Genomic DNA, 9,666 nt, shown 5'->3' on the forward strand with positions numbered 1-9,666 from the left:
CACCAAGGTCAGTGAAGGAGGAGGGGGAGGAGGCGGCGTTCCAGGCGCCAGAGCAGCGATTCCCCTGCAGCCTGTGGTGACGACCACGGTGAAGCAGGTTGTACCCCTGCAGCCCATGGAGGACCATGGTGGAGCAGATATCCACCTGCAGCCTGTGGAGGACCCCACACCAGAGCAGGTGGATGTGCCTGAAGGAGGCTGTGACCCCGTGGAGAGCCCATGCTGTAGCAGGTTTGCTGGCAGGACCTGTGGCCCTGCGGGGGACCCACACTGGAGCAATCTGTTCCTGAAGGACTGCACTCCGTGGAAAGGACCCATGCTGGAGCAGTTCGTGAAGAACTGCAGCCTGTGGGAAGGACCCACGTTGGAGAAATTTGTGGACGACTGTCTCCCATGGGTGGGACCCCACGCTGGAGCAGGGAAAGAGCGTGAGGAGGAAGGAGCGGCAGAGACAACACGTAATGAACTGATCACAACCCCCATTCCCCATCCCCCTGTGCTGCTTGGAGGGAGGAGGTAAAGAAATCGGGAGTGAAGTTGAACCTAGGAAGAAGGAAGGGGTGAGGGGAAGGTGGTTTTAGATTTGCTCTTATTTCTCATTATCCTACCCTGATTTTGATTGACAATAAATTAAATTAATTTCCCCAAGTCAAGTCTGTTTTGCCCGTGATGGTAATTGCTGAGTGATCTCCCTGTCCTTATCTCAACCCACGAGCCTTTTGTCATATTTTCTCTCCCTCTACTGAGGAGGGGGAGTGATAGAGTGGCTTGGTGTACACATGGCAGCTAGCCAAGGTCAACCCACCACAGTTGGTTAAACAGATAGCCTAAATCCTATGTCTATTTGTCCAAAAACTAAAGCCTCAGGAAAGATTAGTCCAGTCCATTTCTATCACAGAAGTCATTGAAATAGAGATGATATAAAAAATCAAAGGTCTGTTACAGCATGTGTGGTGGGTTGACCCTGGGCAGCAACTATGCACCAATGGTGGTTGTGGTCAGTTCATAATGCTTCACCTCTGCTGCTCCTTCCTCCTTACGCTCCTCCGCTCCTCCATCATGGGTCCTTCCCACAGGACACATTCCTTCACGAACTGCTCCAGCATGGGTTCAGTCCTTCAGGAACAGACTGCTCCAGCATGGGTGTCCCATGGGGATCACAGATCCTGCCAGAAAACCTGCTTCTGTGTGGACTCCTGTCCACGGGCCGCAGTTCCTGCCAGGAGTCTGCTCCTGCGTGGGCTCTCCACAGGGTCACAGCTTCCTTCAGGACATATCCACCTGCTCCAAAGTGGGGTCCTCCATGGGCTGCAGGGTGGATATCTGCTCCACCATTAACCTCCATGGGCTGCAGGGGGACAGCCTGCCTCACCATGCTCTTCACCATGGGCTGCAGGGGAATCTCTGCTCTGGCACCTGGAGCACCTCTCCCACCTCCTTCTTCACTGACTTTGGTGTCTGCATAGTTGTTTCTCTCACATATTCTCACTCCTCTCTCCCAGCTGCTCTTGTGCAGCTGTCTTACCCTTTCTTAAATATGTTATCACAGAGATGCTACCAACATCACTGATTGGGTCAATGTTGTGGTTTAACCCCAGCCGCTCATTCACTCCCCCCACCCCAGTGGGATGAGGGAGAGAATTGGAAGGGTGAAAGTCAGAAAACTCATGGGTTGAGATAAGAACAGTTTAATAATTGAAGTAAAATGAAATAGAATAGTAGTAATAGTAATAATAATAATGATATAATAATAATGCAATAATAATATACAAAGCAAGTGATACACTATACAATTGCTCACCACCCACTGACCAATGCCCATTCCGTTCTTGAGCAGTGATCACTGCCCCCCGGCCAACTCTCCCCAGTTTATATACTGAGCATGACATCATATGGTATGGAATAGCCCTTTGGCCAGTCTGGGTCAGCTGTCCTGGCTGTGCCCCCTCCCAGCTTCTTGTGCACCAGGCCGAGCATGGGAAGCTGAAAAGTCCTTGACTAGTGTAAGCACTACTTAGCAACAACTAAAACATCAGTGTGTTATCAACATTATTCTCATCCTAAATCCAAAACACAGCACTATACCAGCTACTAGGAAGGAAAAAATCAACTGTATCCCAGCTGAAACCAGGACAGTCAGCTTTGGCCAGCGGCAGGTCCATCTTGGAGGCAATATTGTCCAATATGGGGGCAGCTCCTGGTGTCTTCTCACAGAAGCCACCCCTGCAGCCCCCCCATGCTACCAAAACCTTGCCACGTAAACCCAATACATAATTAATTGCAGAGCATAGCACTAACTGAAGAAGCTAAATGTGAAATAGAGTATTCTCTTAGCACTTTGTTACCTATGGAGTACAGCTAAATTGAGATAGGAGACAATATGACAGCTGGGCTGAGTTGAGAACCCCTGCATATGGTTCTGCAGTGGGCAGATTATCTGTGTTATATGATTGCCTCATATATTCACTGGTCTTCATTTCTTGCATATGAAGTGAGTTTTACGGGAAAGAACAGGAAGTGCATTTCAAAGCTTTCTTTGTCCTGCTAAAATAAATCATGCCTTTTACATGACTTATCTGACTTACCATCCCTCTCACTGTTGAAGCTTTACCTCTAAACCATGTTTGGAAATAGAAAAAAAGTTGTTTTGCCAGAGTCTGTGCTGTATTTTTTGGGTCCCTGGCTTAGAGATGTGGGATATGTGAGATGTTGAGAACAGATTTTCTTTTGCTGCTCGGTGGTTCTATTTTCAAAAATGCTAGATGGCATTGCCAGTGGCACAAAACTATAGAGCATGACACACATACTATATGAGCCTCTCTGCTAGATTTGACAAGTCACTGTATTGTAAAAATATTTAAATAAGACCACTGACCAGTCCAAACAGTGACATTGTGTTTTTGTTGGATGTTTTTAATCCTCTGTCATTATTCCAGACTAACTGGATATTCTTTGAAACAGAAACCTCTGAAATAAACACTACATGCAGTTTGGAAGATTATGCAGTTTGAAACCAATGATGCTTTTTATTAGATTCTGTAATCATTAATGTGTGTGGCTGGAAAAGAAATCTAGATAAATGTGTTAGTCACTCTATGATGGGTGCACTCCTCCTGTTTGAACTAACTGAACTTTGGTCCAGGTAGATGCTCAACGAGTAGGCCTAACTGAAGTTAATCCCATTGTGCAAGGCTATCAGCAAGAACCCAGCACCAAAACCAAAAAAACAGTTCTGCTGGAGACTGGGCTGATAAGCAGCAGAAACTGCATGAACACAGCAGAAAACCTGACTATGAGCCAACCACTTGACACTAAATATCTGCAGCCACCAGGGTCTGTTGAGCTCTCCTGCATGGCAGCGGGCTGCACAGCGGTGATCTCCCCTTGAGTAGGGACGCCTCTCAAGGTTACTCCTTGGGGCTGAGAGATCCCTTACTTGGCATCTGATGTCTACAGCAAGGTAAGTAAGTGACATTTTTTGCACATCAAGCTATAGCTTAATTATTAGCCATGTAGTAACTAGTAGAGTGCTTGACTGCCATTTAATCATTGTTTAATAAAACCTTTTGGTTAACACCACAACAATGACTTATCTCAATAATTCACCTGTGACGCTCTTATTTTCACTGGGCTGATGTAAACTGACATGTTTTCATTTTGTCTTCAGTAGAGAAATTGAAATGTGCATGTTGTTTTGTTCTTTTAACACAATACAGTATTGACCTAGGAAATAACTGGTTTGAAAAGAATGATTTGAAAAGTTACAAAAAAAAGAAAATAAGGTCTTCAACCAAAAAGTCAAATGCATTAATGTATTAATGTTAATGTATTAGTCTGAGGTTATGAAACAGAAATCCTATGCACAGAAAGACAGAACATGATAGAAATTTACTTTCTTTAACACATTTGCAATAAAAAAGACAAAAGATCTGTACAACAAAGCATTCAACCTGCAATGATAAGGAGTTGCTTGTTGTTACTGGTACAATGGTCCCTGCAAGTGCTGCTAAGTATCATCATTCAGAACCAAGATGCTAAAGGATTAAAGCCTTGTTAGTGTCTTAACTCATTCTTCCCATCATGATAAACAGAAAAATAATCACTTGTAAGAGAAACAAGTATATTCCTTGCCAAGTCCCAATTTTGTCTGTTTATTTCTTATTATTTCAGCTCCTAGTGCTCCATTGACAGTTTCTTTCTGTTTTCCTCACCCATCATCCACTTCACCTTTTAGTGCATGCGGGTGTTGCTGTACTAGATCATATGGTCATGATAGTCTTTGCCAGTTATCACCTGGCACTCCACTTGGAGTGATATGGGAGATTGTTGTGGTTTAACTCCAGTTGGCAACTAAACACCACACAGCCGCTCGCTCACCCTCCCCCCCTCCCGGTGGGATGGAGGAGAGAATTGGGAAAAAAAGTAAAACATGTGAATTGAGATAAAGACAGTTTAATAGGACAGCAGAGGAAGAAATAATAATAGCAATAACAATAACAATAATAATAGAATATACAAAACAAGTGATGCACAATGCAATTGCTCACCATCCGCTGACCGATGCCCAGCCTGTCCCTGAGCAGCGATTGCTGCCCCCTAGCCAACTCTCCCCAGTTTATATACTGAGCATGACGTCATATGGTATGGAATAGCCCTTTGGCCAGTCTGGGTCAGCTGTCCTGGCTGTGCCCCCTCCCAGCTTCTTGTGCACCAGGCCGAGCATGGGAAGCTGAACAGTCCTTGACCAGTGTAAGCACTACTTAGCAACAACTAAAACATCAGTGTGTTATCCACATTATTCTCATACTAAATCCAAAACACAGCACTATACCAGCTACTAGGAAGAAAATTAACTCTATCCCAGTCGAAACCAGAACAGAGTTATATAGTAGTATGGTAATTTGCTCCAACTTCCCTCAGGAATGAGGCTGTGCAGGTCAGAATATTCCTTTTCTGCTGGGTGTCTGAGATGGAAGAAAGAGAAATTATGATCCTCATAAGGGTCAGCTATGGCACAATACTGAACAAAAGCTGATTAAACACAACAGACAGCGGCTATGAGTGTAAATTAGAAAGCAATCTCCAATGATTTGTTCTATTGATAGTAACAAGACCTTTGATCATCTTCTGCTACTTGTTGCCAGATGTTTGATTTCAGTGGCTTGGTCTCTATGAGTTTCCACTGTTTAATGGAGGCCATGCTTGTATCACAAACACAGGAACCCCCACTTATGCTTTCTGCCTGGTGAAGTATATCAGAACAATTCCCCTGTAGAGGGACATGGTAGGTTGACCCTGGCCAGCAACTAAGCACCCACCAGCTGCTCACTCGCTCCCCCCACCAGCAGGATGTGGGAGAGAATTGGAAGAACAAAAGTGAGAAAAAAACTTGTTTAACAGTTTAATTAGTGAAAGAAAAAAAAAAAACCAAACCAAAACAACAAAAAAAACAAGTGATGCAAAAGCAATCACCTCCCACCAGCACATTGATGCCCAGCCAGTCTCTGAGCAATGGCTACCTTGGAAAGACTACCTCCCAGTTTTTATTGCTGAGCATGACATCATATGGTGTGCCATATTCCTTTGGTCAGTTCAGGTCAGCTGTCCTGGCTGTGTCACCTCCCAACTTCTTGCCCACCGCTAGCCTACTCCCTGGGGGACAGAGTGAGAAACAGAGAAGGCCTTGATGCTGTGCAAGCACTGTTCAGCAATAGCCAACACATGGGTGTGTTATCAATGATGTTTTAGTCACAAATCTAAAACACAGTACCATACGGGCTGCTATGAAGAAAATGAACTCCATCCTAGTCAGACCCAGTACAAAGGATCAGAACTGGATGAGTGCAGGGTGATAGCAGGCATTGGTCCCCCGAGACACAGTCTTGGAGAAAAGCAGAGACAGCACCATAAGCTGTGATAAGGGAGCTCTGGGCTTCAGAGGTTCTTTGATGAGGACATCAGTCTTTGTTACAGTGCAGTAGGGTTAACTTGCAAGATTGCACTCAAAGCCCCCTGTCCTGCAAAGTGTTGAACTATTCTTGAGAGGTGTTGGTGCGTAGGAGAGGGCACTTGTTTATTGTGTGCTCTGTGTGCTGAGGATCAGTTCTCTTCTTAGAGCTTGTAGTGGCGAATGCAATACAAAGAACCATCCTAATTTCATTAGTAGTCTGTGGATTTTGCAACAGATGAATTATACTTAACAATTAAAATCAATAGTTGATTAAGACTGTGAAGTCTTAGTGTGACTTAGAATAGCTTCACCATGTAAACTACCTCCAAGATGAAGCCTCTACATTCACATGGAGATTTGTTATTTTTGAGATCTGGGCTGTGTGAGCATTCTAAAAGTATAGTGTGAATAGAAGAAAGCAGTGTCATGACCTTTATTATAGCAATAAACTCCCATCCTTCTTTCTCAGAGACTTTTTTATAAAGAGCAATGAGTTCATCCTATTGTGTTCTGCAGAGTATGCAGCACTCCCAGGGAAGTCTTGGAAAGAACTGGTTCAGGTTTAAAAACTACAATTGAAGTGGGATGCAGAGTGGGGACAATTTCCACCTCCCATTAGATGCAGAGGTAGCGATACAAAAATTCACGGATGCTTCTCCTCACAGTCCGAATCTCCCCAAGGGAGAAACAGAGTATTCAGAGAGTCCCTGAAATGAAACTCAATAGCAACGAAGTTACTATTAAGCAGGTATTCTTTATTGCAGCGCTGGGCAGCACTGGGGATTCTCCACCATAAGTGCTCCAACGAGTTAATGAACTTTTAGAGAATATATACTATACAATCATACATATTCATAGGATTTCCGGGGATTCGTTTACATAAACATGAGATTTCCTGGAACTTATTAACATATGCAAATGTCCGATCCGCATGCGCAGTCCTCTCCCGTGGTGGTCTTCAGGTGGTCTTTGGGGGTCTTCAGATGAAGGCTCATAGTCTTCTTCACTGTGTTCGCTGATTGACCTTTGCTTCTGTGCAAACTCAGTCCTAGGATCACATAAACGGTGTCCTTCAAGGCTGTTGTCATTCTTTTGTGACCTCCTATCTTCCATGTATTTGTTCTCCCAAGGCCCAGTTGTCTGAGATGGGATTATCCCAGAGCCCCCTTATCTTACAACCATTCTATCTACCCCTAAATCACAAAGGCCCTTCTTTTGTTTAGTTAAGTGACTAAGATATTTAAAATGTCCTCCTTGCCCCTAGGCTTTAATTCTTTCAGGAGGCATTTTGATGCAGTGGCTTTGTCTATCTTGGCTTTAACCCTTTCAGTAGGAAGAGCTTGTCTTATGTTGGAAAGGACAATGAAAGTAACTGTGTCTCAAGGGAAAAGAGACAGTGTGTGAGCCAGTCAGTGATCAGGGGAAGATACTGAAAACCATACTAGTTTGTTTACTTTTGCAGTTTCTGAAATTTGCTTGCTATGTGACCTTGAGCAGATCTTCCAGCTGCTGTTTCCCATTAATAAAATGGGGATGATGTTTTTCCACCTTGAAAAAATTCTTTGAGTACAGAAGACACTAAAAATGTGGAATTTATCTTAGAAATCAAAGGTGAAGTGCCCAAGAAGGTTACAGTAGAAAACGGCCTTCACTTTTCCCTTGGCTTAACTTTAGTAACACCTTATAGAGTTCTGAGTACTCCCCTTCCTTTTGTTTCCCTTAGTTTGACCCCTTTTATTCCTTTCACCCCCTCAGACCTATTTTTTAAACTTTTGGCACAGTAGTGGCATACCATTACAGTATGAGCAGAGCAACAAAACTACAAAAAAAACCCAGTGTCACCATTTTCCAGTGCACACAATAATAGATGTGTCCCATTGCCTTCTCTGCAACACTAAGGAAATGAGGGTGAGTCTAAGCAGTTGCCATCACTCCCTTTCTGCAAATAGTACAGATGGAAGCTTTTCAGGGGTAGCACTGGCTTTTTGCTGCCTTGTAAGTCAGGAAATGTCACTGCAGCATTCTCACTCTATGTCTGTGCACTGCGCAAAGGCTAAATATTACTGTATCCTTCTGTAAAGCAGCAGTGATCTCTTCCTCTGGTCCTCAAGGTTCTTCTGATGCTCCATGGGTGTGGAAGACTTATAGTGGAGTCAGGCAGAGGTGGGGGAAAGAGCTGAACCCCAAACCCTGTTCTGAGGCTTACAGCTATGCTGTTTGTTAGCCATGGGCTGTAACAGGGCAGTAAAATCAGCTTGTGTGATAACGAGGGGAAGCACTCTCTCAGAGTTGCAAGTAGAAACTCTTGTGTGACCATATTATACAGTCCTCACAAAGGCTTGGACGTGCTGCAACTTCCTCAGAGAGGATTCTTTAATCAGCCATAGCCACTTTGTATGGTCTCAACACTTATAAAATGGGATGTCTCCATTGCAAAGAATTTCTATCAGTAGAAAGATGTCCCTAAACTCTCATCTTGCTCCTTGTTTCCAGCAGGAGGTGTGAATTCAGGGTGGGTGGGTGGTGCTGGCCATTGCTCATGGCAAAAGTGACATTAACACTTCTCCTCACCTTCTGCTATAATTTCTGCAGACAACGAGGTGAACTGCCCTGCTGACTGCCATCCACAGCAGTGAATCCAGATCACAGCAAGAATGGGACTTGTGCTTCCTCCAGTCAATGTTTTATTTGTTCCACAGAGAAGTGGCCAGGTATTTGGCCTTCTCCTGCAACTGATCTGAAACTTCAACAGCTACTGTTAAAGGTCTGTTTTGTATCCCGTGGAAAGTATTCTTAGTGAATCTCATGATTTCTTAGGATCTTTCAGATCTTACATGCACAGAATCAGTAGAGATAAGCACACTGAACTCTCCTATACTTTGCAAGTGGGCTGAAGTATCCATTGAATAGCTGTAATGAAGCTTGCATCATTCTTATCTAAACTACCTATTTTGTGAGTAGAGAATTCAGTTACCCAAGTGCTTCCAACCAGGAGACAGGACATGTTAAACTGCATCGGACCTGATGTCTATCTATTCTAGTGTCATGGCTTCTATGATGATTCCAGAAATTAAAGAACCCTGCAGCAGGCAGCTGTGGGACCATCTGTCTCATAAACAAAGTGCCATCTAGCTTTGAGAAAGATGGGCTGTGGAACTGCCTGGGACTTAACATTAATTATAACAAAATTTTTTTTTAAATAATGTTGACACTGTTGTCCAAAAAGCGGATTCTTTGCCTGGTGTGAGACAGGCCAGTAATCACACACTCAGGAGAGACATTGCTTATTTATTTCAGGTTTGCACAAATCTGGGTGTTTGGTGATCTCCCACAAATCAAGCACACCGACAGGCACAAAACAAGATACATTTATACACAATTTCTTACATGAGATCATTAGCCATACATCCCTATTGGCTATACTTTAATCTGTTCCTCCTCTGATTGATTGGTTTCTTCTTCTCCCGTTTTCATTTAAAGGTACAGTGTACTTATAAATCACTGCACACGCCCAGTGGGGAAGGGTCTCTAAGCGGGCCCGGGTCTCTAAGCGGGCCCGGGTCTCCAAGCGGGCCCGGGTCTCCAAGCTAGGGGTGTGATTTTTAGTATTATAATGAGGGTAGTTCAGTAAAGGATACAGGGACCTTGAGTCTTTTTGCCAAGTTGACAATGCACACAAAGTACCTTGATTAACTGCTTCCTCAAGGCCTAATTGC

Source organism: Nipponia nippon, unplaced genomic scaffold (genome assembly GCF_047370975.1).
Source record: "Nipponia nippon isolate SJK-2023a ecotype South Korea unplaced genomic scaffold, ASM4737097v1 scaffold_22, whole genome shotgun sequence".
NCBI lineage: Eukaryota > Metazoa > Chordata > Aves > Pelecaniformes > Threskiornithidae > Nipponia > Nipponia nippon.